Raw genomic sequence first — 22620 nt, forward strand, 5'->3', positions numbered from 1 at the left:
ATATTGTAGTATGCATCAGAATTCTGATCCTCTTTACAGATAAATAATAGAGCCTTACGTATATAGAGGCCATTCTTCTTAGCCATTTTTTTCCCCGTAGACAGATACTTGGACTACATCTACCTTTGATCTATTGTGAACAATGCTGAGAAGAATGTGAGTGTGCACCTATCTCTTCGGGGTCCTCATTTCAATTCTTTTGTGTAGATACTCAGAATCGGCATTATTGGAGAACATAAAAATTCTGTTTCTGTCTAAGGTCCTTTCATACTGTCTCAAACAGTGGTTATATCACTTTATATTCTTATTGACATTACATTGGGCTCTGATCTGACCAAATCTGTGCAAATATTTCATATTTTATGGAGCCCATGAATAATGCACATTTAAAAAATATCTAAATTAGTGGAAGGACAGAAATGCTCACTTTAAGGCCAAAGACTTTAGACAGTTTGGGTGTAGGATGACATGCAATCCTTTTCTTACTCCAGCTGTGAATCTTCTCTAGACGTTCTTGCCCATGTGTTTGTAGACTGGACTTTGGTTCACTCAACGAGATGGAACTCATACCTGATACTGCTTGAGTGACCAGCAAAAGAAAAATGAGATACGGGATAGCCCAGAAACCTAGGGCAAAACCAAATACTACTGGCATAGTAGTAACAACAAAAAGAAATACATAGTATTTTTTTTATGTAAAGAAATTACATTTCTTTATGTAAAGAAATTACATAGTAGTAACAACAAAAAGAAAAGTAGTGATCAAATGACCCTAATGATATTCTGTTATATTCCTAGGTCAGTGTGTAGCTTCCTCCTGTGGCAGGTGGGAACAATTAAAGAGACCACGGCCAGACATCACACACAGAGAAAGACATTGGAACACACAGCTCTAAATGTGATGCCTCTGTCAGCTCTCTCTCCTCAGAGCTCCGGGAATCCCTTGGAAAAGGAGGCGGAAAGAGTGTAAGAGCCAGAGGAAACAGAGGGGACGAGAAGAAGAAGTTCCTCTAAACCAACTGAATAAAGTTAACGTGAACTCAGAGACAGAAGCAGCAGCAAGCGTAGGACCTGCCCAGGACTGCACCAGGTGTTCTGCTTAGGTATTCTAGTTTCAACTCAGTGTTTTTCTGAGGCTCCAGAAGGTATGGACAAGGGGGTCTCTGATTCTAGTGCCTTCCTTTGGGCTCCTTTCCTTCTTTTGGTTTGTCTTGCCTAACTTTGATGTGATAGTTTTGTTTTATATTAGTATACTTCTTTTTGTTTTAAAAAAATGTATGGTGTGTTTAATAAAGCTCTTTGTCTCCAGTATGCATTAGACATAACCACCCACTCCCCAGAGTCAGTGAACATCTAAGTCCTTTCTATTCATCACATTGGCCTTCCAAATGGAGCGGAGAAACATTTCATCCTCCGTGCTTCATGGAATTGACTGTGGACCTCCGCCCCATGAACCACTTCTCATTACTGAAGTCCATCTCCATGGCTCCATGTGCACATAGAAACTTCCTTCTAAGCAAGAAGGTTTCCAAGGTCTCGCAGGCAAGCTTGTGAAGGCGGGAGCATGAGCTAAGAATAAACATCCCAAGTGGGATGGGGAGCTTGGAGAATGTGCAGAGCACAGTCTTAGCGAGCAGGGGAAAATGGCTCTCTCTGTCCTGCATGGTTACTGGGTCTTGTCTGGGCTTTGGGGGATAATTTTCAAATCAAACTAAAGAGGTTCGGGGAACTGTTTGGAACAGAGTGCCAGCTGCAGTGGCATCTCATTCCCACTCAAGATGGTGGGAATTATAAAATCTTCTCATTTTGTAAGGGAGAGCAGCTGATATACCCCACAGAGTCTTGGTCATAGGCTGGGGTAGACGGGAGCAGGGCAAGAAACTAGGTTAGGAAAAATCTTCCAAAAGCTAGGAGAAGGAAACTATAAAACCGAGCACGTGATCCAACCAGATTCTCTGAATGTGGCTGGCCCGGAGTCTTTCTGAAAAGCCATTGACAATGACACTGGGACTTGTTTCCTCTGCATATACTGGATTTTTTGGGACCCAGTCTGTTTGGATACTCACCTTCCTGGACCTGGAGGGAGGGGGGAGGAACTTGAACTACCCACAGGGCAGGAAACCCTGACTGCTCTTAGGGATGGAGAGGGAGGAGGAGAGGGAGAAGGGGAGTGGAAGGGTGTTGGGAGGGGGGCGGAAATGGAAACTTTTATAATTTAATAAACTTTGAAAAAAAAACCATGCAGGAAGGCCATGACATCTAAGTGGAGTGCAGAGTAATGTATATGCACAAAAGCAGAGTAAAGCCAAAGGTCTGCAATGTGAAGTGAGCATGTTCAATGGAACAGGTGTAGTAGGGGCCAGGGTGAGGAAAAGCCTGCAAGAGAAGAGGCAGAGATTACTGAACAGTAGACAAGGGATTCTGTGAATATACTTAACTACAAAGGCTTTGTGTGTGTGTGTGTGGGTGTGTGGGTGAACATGTGTGTGTTATTTATGGTTGTGTATACATGTGTATGTATATATGAGTGTGGATGTGAATAGATACATAAGAGTCCAGGAACTTGTGTATAAGTGTGAATGTCCCACTTGAGAATATGTGTGTTTGAGTGTGTTGGGGTATGTGCACAGGAACGTGCGTCAGTATGTGTCTCATTCAGTGTACAAATGTACCTGTGGGGGAGGGATGTATATAGTATGCAATAGAGTGTGGAGGGTGGCCTGAGTTCGAGAGCAAGTTTGTAGGTTGGTGTCATTTCAGGATAATTTAAGACAGTTCATAGTCTCACCCACCTGGGAGGACTGTGAGCCACAACATTGGCCATCATGGTCAGATATCCACAAAAATGAAAGTGGCGTTCATATGTTAGTGCTAACTGACAGCTGTCTAACTTGACTTAAAGTCCTACTCAATGGTATGGAAATCATGCCTGGTATTAGAACCTTAGCTAATTTCCTTGGGCTAATGAGGTCAAGGATCTTAAAAAGGAGTCCACTACTGTCACTTTGCTTGACCAGCAAAATTCCTAACCACATTCTAAATCTCATCCTTAACACATAGATAAAAATATCATCTGTCACCATAGACAGACACCATCTGTCTCTTTACATAAAGGGCAACCACCACAAAAGACTAGAACGGAATGCAGCACCGAGAGCTAAGGATTGTAAGGAGCTTATCCCTAGCAAATTGCCTGCAACATAGTTCCTACATACAATTATGGCTCAGGGAACATTGTGGAAAAGGGGTAGAAAAATGGTTAGAGCCAGAATAACAGGACGTCTCGGTGAAACAGTCTCTTATAGAAACAGCTTCATAAACAAGGGGAAAACAGTGGGAATATAAACAGACACTGTGACATGGAAGGGGAACATCTCAAGTGGTCCCACTGCTAGACAAAGAGCCAGAGGCATCTAATGACGGCCAAGAGAGTGAGAATTAGCCTTTCCTGGGGATAAGCCCCCTAATTGATTAAAAATGGTCATTCCTGAAACCATATACACATACAACAAAACCAAATTCGCTAGGTTGTATTTATATATTTGTGTAGGTGTGTGTGTGTATGTGTTTGTATAACAATAATAATGGAAAAGAAGTTATCAATTTGAGAATGAGAGGCCATGGACTAGATTAGAGGGAGGCAACTTAAGAGGGGCTGGAGGAAGGAAAGAGAATGCAGAGTGTTATAATTATAATCAAATATATAATATATATTATATTATATTGTGATTGTTTGAATATGTTGGCCCCATATACTCATACGTTTGAATGCTTGGTCCATTTTGGGGAGGTGTGTCCTTGTTGAAGTAAGTGTGGCCCTGTTGGAAGAAGTGTGGAGAAAATGTGTCTCTGTTAGGGCAGGCTTTGAGGTCCCATATGTTCAAGCTATACTCAATGTGGCACACAGTCTTTTTCTGCTGCCTGTGGATGAAAATGTAGAACTCTCAGCTACTTCTCCAGCAACGAATCTGTCTGTATGCCATCATGTTTCCTGCCCGTGACATTAATGCACTACACCGTTGAAGCCGTAAGCCAGCCCCAACTAAACGCTTTCCTTTATAAGAGTTGCTGTGGTCATGGTGCCTCTTCACAGCAATAGAACCCCAACTAAGAAACACACACACACACACACACACACACACACACACACACACAAATACACACATTATTGTGTCAACCTAAAAAAAAGAAATACTCCATCTTTGAGTAGGTAGTAGGCTACCTACTCAAAGTTTGCTTGTTTACATTTCTATAATGTTTACAGTTTTGCATGCCTCCTTATTAAAATAAGAAACTGTTTGCCAATATGACATTTTTATGTTTATCATTTCCTTTGCTCATATTATTCATTTTTATTTCAGCACAGAGAACATATGTTAGATCTGGTTAATACTGGAAATAACCACACAGAAACTGTATTAATTAAATCACTGCTTACCCCATTAGTTCTAACTATTAGCTAACTCTTAAATATTACTTTAACCCATTTTTATTAATCTGTATATCGCCATGTGGCAGTGGCTTACCAGCAAAGATTCAGCAAGTCTGACTCTGGCAGCAGGTCCATGGTGATTCTCTGACTCTTTTCTTCTCCCAGAATGCCATTTAGTTTTCCCAGCCTACCTAAGTTCTGTCCTATCAACAGGTTCAAAGCAGTTTCTTTAATAACCAATGAAAGCAACACAAAGACAGAAGGACCTCCTACACCATTCCATCAAACTTTTTGTTTTTCCTTTCAAACATCAGATGGAAGCTAAGACTACAGCTAAGAAAGTCATGACAGTAGTAGAACAGAATTTGAGCAAGCAGAGGGCTTTTTCAATATAGTTCTGGGACTGTTCAGGGCGTGTTCTCATATGGTGGTCCAAGATACTTCCTACATGTTGTGTATGGGGTCATGCAAAGTAGAGAAGAGAGAGTCCCCAAGTCTTCAAGGTCGGCAGAGAGGAGTCCATAGACCTCTCTACTGAGGAAGGATATTTCAAAAGAAAAGTATAACACTGAAAGGTCTACCTCATGTTCAGGCCTTACCATTTCCTAGAAAGTCGGCATCAGAAGGGAATCCTTGCCATTGTCATTTTGATCTGTGCATACCCACGTCAGCCCCTTCCTGAAATCTGAGCTTTGCTGCCTGGTGTGTATGTTCAGGGTTGCATCTGGTTGATGGATGCTTATGAGGACCTGTAGCACAGCACTGAGTTCTGGACTTGTACCTGCTCAGCTTTCCAGGCATGCCCAGAATTCATGTAGATGGAAAATAAAGTTCCCAGTGAAATAGCTCTTTATGTATGCACTCTTATCTTCTTATCAATTCCCAGTACAGCATGGCTGTCTATATATTCCTAGGAGGCTATAGACCCACCCAAGACCATACATCCTGGAAGCAGCTGAACCTTGTTTTGTCTTATCACAGAGATACCCATCTCTAGGTCTATCTATGATTGCTTCAGTTGCTATAGGCTGGGCTTCTGGAAAGGAGTGCAAATGGCCAATAGCTGGGAGGATGCTGCTGCCATATCCAGGGGCCTCTGGAAGGAGAGTTAACTAGCTGGGTTGGTGCTTACAGTTTCCTCTGCTGTGCAGCTTGCCTTCCAGTACCACAAACACCAGTTATCCGTGGGGAAGCTTAGCTTCTCTGTGTTTAATGAGGTATGTAAGTGTTGTCATCAGCATTAGGACCTCACCATCAGTTTGTGGAGAGCAACCAATAGTCTCAAAAATAGCCTGAGTTGGTTTGTGTTTCCTTGAAGCCCCTTGGCCACCGACTCAAATACATGTAACCCATTGCTAACATCTAATAAGTCACATGTTTGGAGCTAGCTCTTAAAATTAGAGTGCTGGGAAATTATAGAAGAGAGTTTAGGGAGAACTCTTTGTAAAGCCAATGCCAGAAACGAGAGTAGATGAAGGCCAGGGACAACAGAGACTGCCAGATTCTCAGACTACTCCCAGGTTAATTGGAAAGCAGAATCTGCGTAGAGAGGGGCCGGAGGTGGTTGGCAATTGTTCTGTCTGCCCTAATTCCAAGTATTTGATATGCTTTAGTGAACTGAGATGGCTATAGGGAATTTAAATGCCTGTAACCTTCTGGATGAGCTATTTGACAAGTGGTAGTTAGAATTTTGATAATCTTTATACCCCTGCTATGGATATATACTTTTGCTACATCTTTATTGTAATATCATTTTCATTAAGAAAATCCATACATAATTCAATTATAGAAAAATTTTCAACCATCCAAATGATGGAACACTATGTAGCCCAAAGAAAGTTGGCTTGAAGAAATAATTATAGAGTTGGCAGAGTTCACGTGGAGAGTGACCTTACTTCCTGTTCTTGGCATGTCGTTCTGGAATCATCATTAATGATGTATTCTTTGCAATGTTCCTCGCTACTTTAACCACATCGTAACTAAAGACAGTAGATTATAATCTCCATATGCTCTGTATGAGCAGGCTCTGTATGAGCATGCTGACATATGTCCAACCATTAGTATTCTCTGAGAGCTCTTCAGATTTTCAGTACTTGCCAGTTTCCATGTGTGAGTGCTCCCACTGTGACCAATTTCAAGACATAAATCAAGATTTTGAATTCATGTTTTGAGTAATAAGGACATAGGAGGCCATGAGAAGCTGACTTAGCACACATTTGGGCAGACTTAGCACTGTACAAGCAAGTGATCCACAAGAATCAAATCTCTGTTTCGGGAGAGTTACATGATTTGATAACATGATGGATGTTATCTTAGTTAGGGTTTCTATTGTTGCTATGAAATACCATGACCAAAAGGAAAATGGAAAGAAAGGGGTTTATTTGGCTTACACATCCATATTTCTGTTTATCATCAAAGGAAATCAGGAAAAGATCTCAAGCAGGGCAGGAAACTATCTAGAGGCCATAAAGGGGTACTGCTTTCTTGCTTATTCCCTATGACTTACCCAGACTGCTTTCTTACAGAACCTAGGACCACCAGCCCAAGGATGGTACCACCCACCAAGGGCTGGACCCTCCCTGTCAATCATAAATTAAGAAAATGCCCTACAAGCAAATCTTATGGAGGCATTTTCTCAACTGAGTTTCTTCTTTTCGAGTAACTCTAGCTTGTGTCAAATTGACAAAGGCTAGCCAGTATAGACGTCTTGAGCTAAGCAGTTGCAAACATAGAGAGCTCCCTAGCTACCCAGTCTGCTTCAGAGCTAATCAGGTTCCCATAATGCATTGTGTGACAATATTTTTCACAGGGAGAAGTAGTACACATGTCTACTCAACCCAGAGAGGGAGCTCACAACCAGGTATGGATACTGACAAAGTCCAAAAAACCAGTGAGTTTTGTGGAGTTATTTACAGGAGTATGTCTGAGGGGTTACTTACAGGAACATAAATGACCCCAAAACAGCTGTATCCACAAAGCTTAACCCAGCTCAGGTGACAGCTGATAAAAGTGGGGAACCTGAAGCACACTGCACAGCTTACTGACAGTTCAGTGGGTCAGAAAGTCACTCAGTTGGCCTAAACCTCTTCCAGGCAGCTTGGCTGGACTCTGCTTCTTCTAGGAAGCTGGTCTGGTTTCAAAATCTTTGAAACTTGGCTTGTCTGAAGATGACTCTTAACAATATTTATTGCTTGCTCTTGAGAGGGACCAGTCTAGTGAATCTGGCCAGTTTCAGGGACTTCCTGCAGCTATTTTGAGTTGTTTACTTTCTGGTTTAAGGAGCTTTCCTGAAGTGTGGTTTATTTCAATCTCAGAGGAAACTGCTATACAATATCATGTTAGCCTAAGGTCAAGACTGCTTCTTCTCTATTCAGAGGATGTCTTTTATCTCCCTGGGACAAAAATCCTTTCCCTTCTCTTTGTTCCTTTTCCCTCCTCCCTTGTCCTTCCTCTCCTGTCTCTGACTTTTATCCCTTGTTCTGTAGCAAATAAATCTCCTCTGTTCTGTGAACATGTTTTGGGGGAGCCTTGTGCTGACACTATTTCTTTCCCAGGCCCTAGCAGTATCAGCCTGTGGATTATTGACAAACCCCACAAGATTGCATGTATTCTGCCTACATGTAGGCAGGTTCTAATTTTAAGACACATGTCTTGCAGTTGTCCTCATCGTCTTTGTGAGCAGAGGAAGCAAGATTGATTATAAAAGCAGAAATAGCAATCTTATGACCTAATATCTTGCCAGACTAGCAAATTCTATGAGATCAGTCAATTTAAGAATCATCTTCAACATCTGGGGAAGAGGGAAGCTAGAGCACACATAGCCTGTATAAATGAGGGGCTTATATGTCAGAGGCAATTTTTACCTTTTGGTCTCTCAAGAAGAGTAAGTCTAAACTTCAGATGTAATGCTAGCCATCACAGTACCAAGAAAAATATATCTCGGATGTATATCTAGATTCACCCAGGAAATGATGAACCGTCATCAAATGGACAAGGGAAAGAAGAAACTCATTGTTGACGAAACACTGACATTTTCCTTTGTTCTTGTTTAACCAACCACAGATAGCAACCTCACTGGCAAGACTCCATTCAATGTATAATTTCTTCTTCAGTTCTTAAGGTATAAGGACACTGTGCTAAATAAACACCCTTCACCAGGAAAAAGAGAAAGGGCCTGAGGAGCTGGAGAGATGTTCACTTTGGGGATGTGACTAGAACAGTAAAGTTCAGGTCAGGCATTGCTGTTCACCCTGCCAGGGAGAGTGGAATCAAAGAGCCTGCCGAGGCCATAGCATGAGAAGCCCTATATGACAGAGTAAATAAATGTATTTTTATTTAGAGATTTTGCTTTTTCTGAAGAGGTAATGAAACACTGCTGTATATTAAAAGGGGTGGAGAGAATAATATGACATCAGCAAGATGGCAGAAAAAGGAGATCTCCAGACCTGATCTCTTTAAAGAAACACTGATAGTGTTATTGTACACAGACAGGAAGATTCTGTAACTCAGCAATGAGCATGTGGCACCTTGTCAGAGGACAGAAACAGGAGTCAGACTGCATGAGAAAAGAATAAACATGGGACGGGTGGCATCCCTGCAATCTCAGCAGTGGTACGGGAGAATTGTCTGTATTCTGTCAATCATGTTTTAAATAAATGTTGATTGGCCAAGCAGGAAGTATAGGCAGGTAAACCAGCTGTGGGCAGATGAGAACAGGAGTAGTCTGGGAAGCGAGAAGCCCTTTCTGCAGTCCTTCCCAGATCATGGAAGAAACAAGATGTGTCCTGCTCTGCTGAAAAAGGTACCAAGCCGTGTGGCTAACATATTCTAGAATAATGGGCTGGTATACGTTATAAGAACTAATTTAAAGCATGAGGTAATGGGCAAATCAGTTTATAACTTATGGAGAGCTCTGTGTGATTTTCTCTGGGACTAAATGGCTGGGGGACCAGGTGGGACAGAAACCCCAATGAGCCCGGACCTCATGTTACCCAGCAGAATCCTTTTCAGAGCATGAGGGATCAGAGAGAGGACTCACACGAACAGGTGAATGCATCAGGTGATTAATTCAGAAAGAGCTGAGAAAATGAATAAAATACATTAAACAGCAGTTTGGAAAAGAGCCTCAAAAACATAGAGTAAGAATTAAATTGAAATTAAGAATCTGAAAAAAAATGAAACAGAAATTCTGGAAGTGAAGCAACCAATGTTTTTAAAAACCAAACTATCAACATACAGCAGGGAACACTAAAGAAAAAGTAATAATGAATATGGCCAAAACTTTCACAAACTTGGATATTGCTTCCAGTGACTTATGAATGCAGAGACAGGGAAGGTTCACTAAATCCCAAAGGCAAAGTTCATTGAATGAAATTATAGAAAATGTTCCAAACCAAGAGAAAGACACTGACATTTAAATATAAGAACCCTTTAGGATTTCTAGACAGGAAGTCTCCAGACCTTATCACAGCCAGGTGTCAAAAATACAAAGCAAAAGATGGTCATGTGCTTGGTGTTAGAGTCATTGGTGTAAGTTTTGATGGTAGCATTTTCTTAGCAAGGACAAGGCTCTAGGTTAAATTCCTACACCTACCCCACCCCAGGAAAATTATAAAGCAAAGCTCATGAAAGTCACTATAAATTAGTACATGGGGACATCAAACAAGAAGCTGTAATGTTAGCATTAGCAAACACTTATCCCAGTGTCATAAAAGAAATGTTAAAGTTATGAAAGGTCAGATGAATACTAACATAATAATAATGGGATACTAGAATACACCACTCCTTTATTGGGTAAAAACCAATAAAGAAAATTCAAAGCAAAACAATACTACAGATCAACTGGATTTAACAGATATCTACAGAATATTCCATCTAATAGATGTAGAACACACATAATTCTTTGGGCCTATGGGAACCTCTATAAAGTAGAACACCACAGATCCTAAAGCAATCCTAAAGGATCTTTCTATTGCATCTTGTGCAAGATTCAAATAAAAATGGATCAAAGACCTTAATGTAAGACCTGAAGCTTTGAAAGTACAAGAGGAAGACGTAGGCAAAGTTCTTCAAGACACAAGCTCAGGCAAGGACTTCCTGGAAAGATTCTGACAACTCAGGAAGTCATCCCGTGTGCTGGCAAATGGGATTGGTTGGAATGACAAAACCTCAGCACAGCAAACATCAAAAGAGATTGTAGAATGGGAGCAAGTCTTTGCCAACGAATCATGAAAAAGAGGGGTCATATCTAGAATATATAAATGCATATAAAATGAAACACTAAACTATCCACAGTAATCCAATCAGCAAATGGACTGAAGAACTGAATGCAATTCTCCAGAAAAGAAACACTGATGACCAATAATTGTTGGAAAACAACACATTGGAACCAATACATTAACTTGGCTATCATCAAGAAAACAAACTATATAAACTTGCAAGAATGCATGGAAGGAAGAGCCTTTGATATTATATATACTGTCGAGGGGAATATAAACTGGCACAGCTATTACAGAATTTGCAGCCACTTTGGAAATATAAAGTTTTCTTTAAAAACTAAGAATATAACTACCATATGACCATTGCTAGAATATGCCTAAAGGACTCTAAGTCCTACCACAGAGCGGCTCATTCATATTCATTTCAGCACTAGTCATAATCGCCAAGAAGTGGGCCAGCCTAGATGTCCATCAAGAAATAAATGGATAAAAAAGATACTATTAATATACTCTGGAATTTAATTCAGTCATAAACGAAAATGGAATCGTGATGTTTGCAGTCAGATTGACAGGAGTAGAAATTGTTATGTTAAAATAAGCTGAACTCAGAAAGATCTCTGCCTTCATTCAGAGACCTTAGATTTTAATTTACATAAATATAATTGATATACAAATATATGTATGTATTTTATATATCATCCATCCATACATGCATATATATGGGGTTTCGGACATTTTTGTTTTATAGCATGCTGACAGAAGTTCATGCAGCGTGTGAAAATCATCTACTATTTTGAACTTGAATAATATTCCCTTGTCCATGTGTGTCATGTTTGGTTTGTGTGTTCCTCCACTGACAGAACACACTAGTAAGACTGACTCTCACTGCTGTCTTTTGTAAAATATCCTTTCAAACAGCTTAAGGAAGCCTCTACTTTAAATTCGTCAGGATATACCCCAAGAAGTGGAATTACTACATCATATCACAATTCTATGCGTAAGTTTTAGGGAGAATCACAACTTTTAAAGAAAGTATGATGAAATACCTAAATATCCTAATTTTAATGAATACGCAGATTTCAATAAAGGCTTCCCTTTTTCTTCAAGTAAATAGAATTTCAATAGTCAGGATCCCCATCTTATTAGATCCCAGCATAGCCCTAACTAAGGCATACATGAAGTGGGCCAGATCTGCAGAAAATATCCCAGGCCAATGGTTAAAGACTTACAAGGACCAATATCATAGATGACAGAATCATTCCTCACAGTTGCCAAATACAGCAACTTATAAATTCCAAAGGGATTTTAATAATAGGAATTAAAGGTGATAAATGTTATACCCTGGCCCAAATATGTTACCTCAGGAAGAAATTGCCAGGCCCTGGGATAAACTTACTTCGTTGCAACAAGCTTGACATCTTCTAATCAAACTAACCGAGCACAGCAAACCAGAAACCAGGACATCCGGCTCTTTTTTGTTTTTCTCTTTCTTTCGTAATTTTCTTTTAGATTGTTATACTTTTTCAAAGTTGTGCCAGATTCTGAGGAGAGCTTCATGTTGCTGATAAAATGGGATGTGAAAAAGGACAAATACAAGAAGACAGAGAAGGGAAGGAGAGCAGGGCAGAGGAAGAAGAGAAGTAGGGAGCAAGGAATGGACAAAAAGAAGGGAAGGAAAGAGGGGAGACGAGATGGATGAAAAGGAGTAGGTGGTGAGTGAGGTGATTCACGCATACTTGTCTGGAGTCGCAGAGCAGTGGGACAGAAATACTGGGGACAACTGGCCAGCCCTTTCCGTTGACCTGCACAAGGTCCCAGAGTATGTAGATAGCAGAGGAAGGCCCAGGATGTCTGGTAAACCTGTAAGCCAGCTCTGTTCTATCTGCCTGAGGGAGGTGACCGCTTCACTCTGGAAGTTAGGTTTACACAGAACACAGGGCTTTACAAAGCTCAGAGTTCAACCTGAGACTCTAGCTCATGACCACAGAAACTTGGCAAGGAAAGGGTTTGTTTGGTTTATGCTTCCACATCACACTCGCCATCAAGGGAAGTAATAGCAGGAACTCAAGCTTGGCAGGAACCTTAAGGTTGGAGCTGATACAGAGGACGTGAAAGGGTGTTGCTTACTGGCTTGCTCCTCATGTCTTGTTCAGTCTTCTTTCTTTCTTTCTTTCTTTTTTTTTTTTTAAAAAAAAACTTTATTTAACGCACATTGGTTTAACAATGTCAGATTCTCAGGAACTGGAGTTACAGACAGCTGTGAGCTGCCATGTGGGTGTTGGGAATTGAACCCGGGTCCTCTGGAGGAGCAGTTAGTACTCTTAACAACTGAGCCATTTCACCAGCCCCCATCAGTTTCCTTTCTTATAGTACCCAAAATTACTAGTCCAGGGATGGTACTGCCTGCAATGGGTTGGGCCCTCCCCCATCAATCACTAGGAAAATTTCATACAGACTACCCTGTAGCCTGACCTTATACAGGTATTATCTTAATTGAGGTTCACTCTTCTTGGATGACTTTACCTTGTGTCAAGTTGATGCAAAACTATCCAAGACAGGGTCTCTCCATTATGTAGCCCTGGCTCTCTTGGAACTCTCTATGTAGACTGGACTGACCTCAAAGTCAAAGAGATCCACCTGCCTCGGCCTCCAAAGCTGGTGTGCATGCCACCACACCCGCCTTTTAGAAGATAGACTTTTGAAACATCTTCCAGATAGATGGATTGTGGTGATGTTCTGTGAAGTTATGTATCTTAATCCCACAGATTAAAAGCTAGCACAGAAAGCATGAAACCAGGGCTTGGAAACTGAAAAGGTTGATTACTAGATAAGTACCCAGGAGCTGCAGGCTCTATTGTCCCAGTGACAGTTAACAAACAGCACCCACACAATCTTCCTCCACAGTGCCTATGCATACTCCACTGCCCGCCTCATGCCAGGAAGACAGTGACTACAGTACTGAGAGGAAGCTTCTCTTTATACATATGGCACATCTCATTCACAAAGCCGTCTACACACAACCCTTCTTGCTATGTGGATTCAGTAACATAAAGTCACATAGGTCCCTACAACAAAGTCAGATACACATTCACCTAAACGTTCTGCTACTCTTGACTCCTCAAAGCTCAGGTTCCCATGAACCTTGATAACCATCACAGGGTGGAAGGTGAGATCCAGGATAGCATCCATAGCTTATCTATGTGTCATTGGTGGCAGGAGACAGTAGAGGAGCTGTCAGTTCTATTATGTTCCCACGATGCCTCCTCTTCTCCAAGTGACTCCTTTGACTGTGGCTTTTAGCTCTTTTCACAACCAGCCTGGCTCTTTGGCTATATGGAAGCCTCTCTACCCCTTTACTATCCCAGCTCAAATGAAGTTGCTCAATGTGTGCTGTAGAAAGGAAGCCGCTTGTTTGTTCTGGGCTGGTCAGCCCGGAAATAATCACTCAGAGACTGCATTAATTAAATCACTATTTGGTCTATTAGCTCTAGCTTCTTATTGGCTGGCTCTTACATCTTAATTTAACCCATTTCTATTAATCTGTGTTTCACCACATGGCTGGGGCTTACCAGCAAGATTCTGTCCAGTATCTGTCTCTGGCGGGGCTACCTGGCTTCTCCTGACTCTGCCTTCTCTCTCCCAGCATTCAATTTAGTTTTCCCCACCTAGTTCTATTCTGCCCTGTGCAGACCCAAAACAGCTTCTTTATCCATTAAGAGCAGCACATATACAGAAGGACCTCCCACACCAAATGTGCTTTTAAGAAAGATCATCAATTGATGTTATTGTCTAGAGTTTCAGTGTCCCCGGCAAAGACATTCTTGCATGAAATAAGTCACATACTTGGGCAACGTACTTCACTCATGATCATCTCAAAGTCTTTGCGTATTATCTTAGTGACAAATTACTTTTCAAGTCACCAGAAATGTAGTTTCAGTCTTTTAATTAGGTTCAGACTTAGAAGTAAGTGATCCTTGCTTTTTTCTCTCATGTATTCATTCTTCCATTTATTGATGTATTGCATCTAACTATGTGATCACATAGCACCTCTATATTAGATGCAACAACAGAGATGGCTCATCTGGCCAACTCCTAAGCCATGATAATCAGTAGCATTTAGGAAAACATGGAGAGAAGGGGTTGATCAGAGAAGAAACATTTAGAATAAGGCAAGGTTTATGTCATGGAAAGAAGAATCAATCAAGATTTCTGATAATCTTATTCAAAGTTCTGGAAGCCTACCCAACTTCTACAGTTTCTCCCAACTTGAGGCCAAGAGACTGGGGAAATTTTTTAAGGATATTTCTAAAACTATTTATAATACTTTCTATAAATCACTGTCCAACTATTACTGCTTCTGGAATATTTGAAGATGCCATAGAAACTTTATTTTCCAAGGTACTGAATTCATGTTATTAGGAAGAAATGCCACTGCATTCACAAAGAAGAAAATACTAAGATGACCTATTTTTATGATTTTATTTTTGGGGGATTATAGTATATCATTTCTTTTATTTTCATAGACACGTTCTTCTTTAGGTTGGGAAAGATTTCTTCTATAATTTTGTTGAATATATTTTCTGTGCCTTTGAGTTTGACTTCTTCTCCTTCTTCTATTCCTATTATTCTTAGGTTTGGTCTTTTCATGGTGTTACATATTTCCTGAAAATTTGAGGTTAGGCTTTTATTAGATTTAACATTTTCTTTGACCAATGAATCTCTTTCCTCTATTGCATTTTCAATGCCCGAGACTCTTTCCTCCATCTCTTGCATTTTGAGATTTTTGCTTGCATTTGTGGTTCCTGATCATTTACCCATATTTTCTGTTTCCAGATTCCCTCAGTTTGTATTTTCTTTATTGTCTTTTTTTGGTTTTCAAGTCTTGAATCATTTCTTTCACCTGTTTGCTTTTTCTTTGTTTTCTTTAAGGGATCTGTTGATTTCTTCCAATTTTTTTTTTTTTTGGTTTTTCTTTTCCTTTACTTCTTTGAGAAAATTTTTTATTTCATCTTCAAAGGCCTCAATCATTTTCCCAAAGTTATTTTTAAGGTCATTTTCTTCTGCTTCATCTGTGTTGGTGTGTTCAAGTCTTGCTGTTGCAAAACCATTAGGTTTTGGAGGTGCTGTACTGTTCTTTGTGTTTTGAAGTATGTTCTTACTTATTGTCTACCTATCTTTTCCTCCAATTTGTGTAGTTGGGGCTGTGTCTCTGGTAATCACACCAGTTGCCAGTGGGTTCATGGCTCAGATAACTGCTTGCTGTCATGGAGTTGGGACCACGGTTTTGGTCATGATGGTCATGACTCACTCTCTGAAACGGTAAGCCCTAAATTAAATGTTTTTTTTTTTAATTCCTTTAGTAATGGTGTCTCTTCATAGCAATGGAAAACTGAGACATGCACTCCTAAGGGTATCATACAATGTTTGTTTCTGTTGTGGTCCATACACAATATACCTGGGTAAAACTGTGGTTGCTTCCCTCCTTTGGAAGCTTCCTTGGTTTCATGAAAAATTGACGTTAGGGAGGAGACTTTCAGGTCAGTTTCATTTCATGAGCCTCTAATGTGCATGATATCATCATAGCAGAAATTACCTTCCCCCTTGGGGGAGGGGCATGAGTTATTGATCAAGGTTGTCCAAGGAACTTCCAATGACTTCATGGAGTATCACTCAGATAATCTCCTTCTTTTAAACACAAGTATCAGAGCTGATGCTGAGAGTCCAGATATGCATAGACTAACCATGAAGCTTATTTGTTCTTTCAACAATGGAAAAGTAGGTAATTTGGACCAACTTCCTCTCTGAGAAAAGTAAAACTATTTGGGAATGTCGAAATTTATCATCTTAAGAGTACCTTGGAGCCAACAACAGAGTAAAGCACTTTGAATGAAAGCCAGTATCCTCTACAAATAAAGAGCAGGAAATTTGAAATTGGGTTACTAAGAATTATAGCCAGTGTCAAAGTAACCTTTATGTGCGTGAAATTTGTGCCTCAAACACCAGCACTCTCGAGGAGAGTGACACGGATATAGTCCATAGTTAGACTCACAGCCTGGCTTTGAATCATCTATATGACCAGAAAGCATTAGGCTTTCTACTTTAACTTGGGCCCTAACTTCTTGGTCACTTCCTTTCTTCCTTTTTTAAAATCTTTCCTTCCTTCCTTCCTTCCTTCCTTCCTTCCTTCCTTCCTTCCTTCCTTCCTTCCTTCTTTCCTTCCTTCCTTCTTTCCTTCCTTCCTTCCTTCCTTCTTTCCTTCCTCCCTTCCTCCCTCCCTCCCTTCCTTTTGTCCATGCTTACTTCTTTACTCCCTTCTTTCCTTCCTTCCTTTTTTCCTTCCTTCCTTCCTTCCTTCCTTCCTTCCTTCCTTCCTTCCTTCCTTCCTTCCTTCTTTCCTTCCTTCCTTCCTTGTAGCATGATTAATAAAAATCCAAAGAAAGATATTGGGGTTCAACCTTAAAGTCAGAAAAGCAAAACAGCCATGGGCTCTTAACTCTACCTCAGTCCAAAATGGTAATTCTGCCTCCAGGAATCCTCAGAATGAGACTCTCTGAGAGCTGTCTCTTCTGTCTTATATTCCTCTGGGTTTAAAGGCACTCACCACTACTGCTGGGTATCTATGGCAAACAAATGTGGCTACTGGGATTAAAGGTGTGTGTCACCACTGCCTGATCTGTAAGAGTGACCAGTGAAGCTCTTTTATGCTCTGATCTTCAGTCAAGCTTTACTTATTAAGATACAAATGAAATATCACTACACTTCCTTTCTTCCTTCCTCCCCTCCTTCTCTCTCTCTCTCCCTCCCTCCCTTCCTTCCTCTTCTTCTTATGACCAGTGTGCATATGTACATATGTGGTATAATAATATGTACATGGTTGTATATGTGCATGCATGCATTCATGCTTAGGTGTCTGTGAGTCAGAAATGGATACCAGTTCTCTTATTTCTATTGTTCTCCATTTTCTTTCCTTTTCTCTTCTCTCTCTCTTTTTTTTTTTTTTTTGGTAATTGTAGATCTGAAGTGATTCTGCTTTTATTTCCTTCACGTTAAGCCAATCATGGAATTTCACAGTGATTTCTGGGGTGGGGCAGAAGGAAAGTGTATTCAGAATGATAGAGGCCATGACCTGAGAAGGTGCAAGCAGGGGGGCCTCACTGGGGAAGCTGGAGAAGCACCGACTGCCCCACTGGCAGGTAGGTGATGTTCCAGGAGCTAGAGAGCTGGTAAGCAATGTCCTCAGCTGCCTCCAGCTTCTGCAGCTCAATCAGGCCATCGCCTGCCGTGGCCAGGGAGTTGGCGATCAGCTCGGCTGCCTTGGAGTTGCCCTCAGCAGAGATGATGGCTGCCTTCTTCTGCTGCTCAGCCTTTTCGACCACAAATCTGGCCCTCTCCGCTTCCTGCTGAGCCACCTGTTTGGCTTCCACTGCTTCTGTGAACTCCTTCCCGAAGGTCAGATGTGTCAAGGACACATCATCCAGGATGAGCCCAAATGTTGCTGCTCTCTCTGTGAGGTCATCACTCATCTCTAGGGAGACCAGCTCTTGCTGGGTGATCAATTCTCCAGCATCAAAGCGAACCACCACCGACTTGAGGATCTCTGTGGTGATGGAAGGCAGCACCCTCTCATGGTCCTCTCCAATGCTGGTGTAGATAACGAGGGAACTGGCTGGCCAACGGCTGGAAGAGGATGCTTAGTGTGATGTTGACGTTCTGCAAATATTTGCTACCAGTGATGACTGGTACATTCCGTGGTTGCGAGCAGCAGTCAAAGGTAATTGGTTTCTGTACCCAAGGGATGAAAAAGTGAGTCCCTTCCCCTACCATGACGTTCTGTACTCCACGGAATCGGTCTAAGATGACAGCTCTGTGCCCAGCATCCATATTATACATGGTGGAGTTCACCATGCCTCCTGCCACGGCTAAAGCCAGGCCGAACTTTCTGATGGACTCAAACACTTTGGTAGCCATGATTCCTTCTGTTGCACCCACTCACATCTGCTTTCACTCTGACCTTCACATGAATTCCTCGTTCTCCATTTTCAGAGTATCTCATTGAAAGTGGAATTAACTATTTAGGGAACTCCTTGTCTCTTCCTCCTCAATGCTGTGATTATGAGCATATGCCAATATGTCCAGATTTATATCCATTCCTTGTAGGCACACAAGCTTTTCCAAGAATTTGAGAGTAGTTGCTGCCTCCTGCTTATATGGTCCAATCAGCATAATGTCCTCAAATTATGGACATAATATAATAAGGTAGCATAGTGATACCTTGTGGCAGATGAGTTATCAAGGTCCATGTGAGCTAAGTTGTGAAACAGATAGGTAATTAATATATACTTGAGGTAGAGCAGCAAACTCTGCTGGTTTGGCAGAGTTCAACACACTTGGCCTCATCTGCTTCTTCCTATGTCTCCATTCCAAGGCATCCTCTTTTCTAAATGTTTTTTTCACTGCTGACATCCTTTGATACTGGAATTTTTACTTGCCTTGTAAGTCAGCTAATGGCATGACGACGGATTGGGTCTGGCTTTTGACAATTTCAGCCCTACATGTCTACTGGAGGGAAGATTCTCAGGACACATTTAAAAGGTTAAAGATTATTTATACACATCTGAAGCTAGCAAAGTTTGTTTCTGAGCTCATACTTTCTGCCGTCATTTCATCCAAACTGTAATGTCCTCCTTGGTCACATTTCTTGTTTTCACACAAGCAAGTTTTAGCCCTTTATAGAGTTAACTACTACACTCCTCACTCCTTACAGGAGATGAGTCAGGGGTGCTAGATTCATTTTTCTTACATAGCTCGTTGAAAAGCTTACACCTTCAACTCTGAGTATATTTCATCATACCCAAAGAATTTCTTTTAATCAACTTTGGAAACTGGAGAGCCAGCCAGGAGGAAAACTCATTCTTACCATTGCTCTTCTCTGAACCACTCTCAGCACCAAACACGAATTGTTTCAGAGAGTGTTCTTAATAGGAGCAGACCCAACAGTGTGCAGATTTCTCATCTTTCAGTTTACCCTTCCTAGAAAGTCTTTCATGGACTCATCCAGGGGTATGTGTGATAGTCGATTCCAGAGCTGTCAAGCTGATGGGCAAGACTGCTGCCAACATAGCTAATCAGATTTTGTGGTAAGACGTTCCAGAATTTGCTCTTTAGCCATTTTGAAATCTGTTTTATTATCAACCACACCAGACGAATACAACATATCTCAAAATATTACTCTTCCTGTCTAAACAAAACTTTGGATCCTTGGACCAACATTCCCCTATTCCCCCAATCAATAATTCAATCATTGACAGAAATAATTTTAGGCTCACTTCTATGAGTTCAAGTTATATAGCTTCCATATATGTTGTTTGTTTTTTTCTGTACCTGGTTTATTTGGAAGCTTTTATTTTTTGAGACAGGGCCTATGCTTGATGTGGACTCACCATCTTCCTGTCCCAGACTCTGAAATGCTAGGCTTATGGGCATGCACCAGCAGATCTTGTTTTATTTTGCTTTTTAAAGGCCCATATTTTACAGAGAAGAAATTCAGAATTTACCCATTTTGTTGATTTCAAAAAAAATAATAAAATATCTACAAACTTACAAAAGAGTTTGAAAGACTCCAAGCTCAAACTTGACAAGGCCTCTCTCACTTTGCATATGACCTGAACTCTATGCCTCCTAGATTTCCAATCCTCTAATTTCTTTGCTCTCCTCTGTGCATCTGAGCAAAACAGCTCTCCCCCCAATTTGTGGGTGATGTTAGTTATTTAAAATTTTACTGTTTTCTTGTACATCACTTCTACCCAGTATCTAGTACCTTACTTAAGTTTATGGCATTCTGTAGAAGACAAGTGTGGTTCGGTGATTAGCAGTATGTCAGTTCCTCTTTGCAGCTGTAATAAAACATTATGACCAAAAGTGACCTATAGAAGAAAAAGTTTCATTTGGCTTATGATTCTAAAGGGCGAGTCCATAATGACAGAAGATAATTAAGACACTGTTGAGGTACAAGAGTGAAGATGTATCACTGGCCTTGGCAGAGTTCAACATTGCCACTCTCATCAACATCCACCCTCTCCCACAGTATAGCCTACGTTTTTCAAATCAATATTCTCTACTTTAACTGTTGACATCCTTTGATACTGGGATTTATACTTGCCTTGTAAGCCAGCCGATCACATTGTGACTACAATGGCTTGGTTCTGGTTTTTGACAACTTTAGCTCTATTACTGCTGAAGAGAAGGGTCTCAGGCCACGGTTCGAATGGCATAAAGTGGCTGGGGTAGAAGGCTGAGAGATCACATCTTCAACCATAAACATGAAGCCGAGAAAGCAAACTTGAAGTAGAACAGCGGTATAAACACCCCAAACGCACCCACAGTGATGTGCTTCCTCCAGCAAGCCGTATCTCCTAAAGGCTCAAGAAATTCCTCACACAGCACAAGCAACTCAAGATCAAATATTGAGATGTCTGAGCCTATGAGGGGCATCTCTCCCTCAAACCACCATATAACCCACTTTGATTCAATGTGATCGTACTAGGTTACTGGGCGACATCTGCCTAGTGGAGTTCCAGACTTCAGATCCTAAAAATCCAGGAGCCATTTGTTCAGTGCGGGGTTGGCAGAAGGAAGGGTTTTGAGTACACAGTAAGATTGCCTAGTCACTGAACCATCATCCAGCAAGGACAAGAGTAGTGGAGATCATAAACCAAGAACTCAGTGCCAAATTCATACCCTCCCCCACTTTTATGGGTCATGGGTCTACGTGATGCCACCATGTCTGTGGTACTCCCGAGTAGCTCAGTATTCTGGGCTTCCATAACTTTTCTGGTAGTTCACATCAGCCCATGGCTTCTGAAGCTTTCCCTCCTTGTAGTTTTGAAATATTATTATTTTATTATTATTAATTGTAGTTACCCTGTCATGCAATATGTCCGACCAAAACTGAATTCTTTGCCCAACACCTTCCCACCCTCTGGAATGTGAAGAAAAGAGACCCACATCCTGACTATTGACCATACCCCTGGAAAGGGTGTCAAATCTGAAACTAGAATATAAGACGGTTGTGAGTTAATCCAGAGCAGGCGCTGGCCCTGAGCCATCTCTCCAGCCCCTGTCAATGTTTTTGTGCTATTTTTAACAAGCTATTGCGCAAACGTAGTCCTCTGAACATGACAAACGTGTGATCCACCGCTGAGCTACACCTTTGCTGGCTTGACTTTTAATTTTAGTAGCAGGAAGCGTTCTTTCCACAATGTAGAATAAATGCTCCAGTGGTCTGAGCAGAAGACACGGATTCTGAAGCTGAAGAACATAGGTTAAAGATCAAAGAGGTACTGATCATTTCAAGGTTAATTTGAGGATAGGTGGAAGATTCATAGGTCCCCTAGTGGGCGGGAGACTGTGGTGGGTGGGAGACAGACAGATAGGCCATGTAGAGAGAGCTTGGGTATAGAGCTTATTTAATGGGTACTGGGAAGGGTATAAGGGTAAGGGTATTATGTAGGGAAGAGAGGAATAGCGATAGAGAAAGAGAGGAGAAAAGGGAGGGGATGGGGAAGAGAGAGGTAGCGGTTACCTCTTCAGAAGAAAGAGAGGGGAGGGTAAGTGGGAGGAAGATTGGGGATGGGCGGGGCTTGTCTCTTAAAGAGACAGGGTACCCAGGTGACAGGGAAGGCCAGCAGAAGTATAACAATAGGAAAGCAGAATAGAAAAATACCAAACTTATTAACATTAGGCTACTCCAATCATTATCTCCCCCCATCACCTCCCCCTCTCTCTCTGTGTGTGTGTATGCAACTCAACAACAATAGTTACATCATAGCGTGCCTGTGGTAGTTGGCCTGTACAGGAAGTTCTGTTGTATCTTCTCAAAGCATGGCAGGAAGGACAGAGAGCAACCTAGCATCATCCAGTCCACTGAGACCTCCGTGGGTCTTTTGGGTCTTTTGGGTCACAGTTAGTACA

At 41.3% G+C, this 22620-nt stretch overlaps 1 pseudogene; it reads right to left on the bottom strand.

Annotated features, from left to right (window-relative positions):
• Positions 1–17801: 17801 nt before the first annotated feature.
• On the bottom strand, positions 17802–18637 carry LOC125400819 (prohibitin 1 pseudogene; annotated as a pseudogene).
• Between the last annotated feature and the right edge of the window lie 3983 nt (positions 18638–22620).

Source organism: Myodes glareolus, chromosome 24 (genome assembly GCF_982192425.1).
Source record: "Myodes glareolus chromosome 24, mMyoGla1.1, whole genome shotgun sequence".
In the NCBI taxonomy this organism is placed as follows: Eukaryota; Metazoa; Chordata; class Mammalia; order Rodentia; family Cricetidae; genus Myodes; species Myodes glareolus.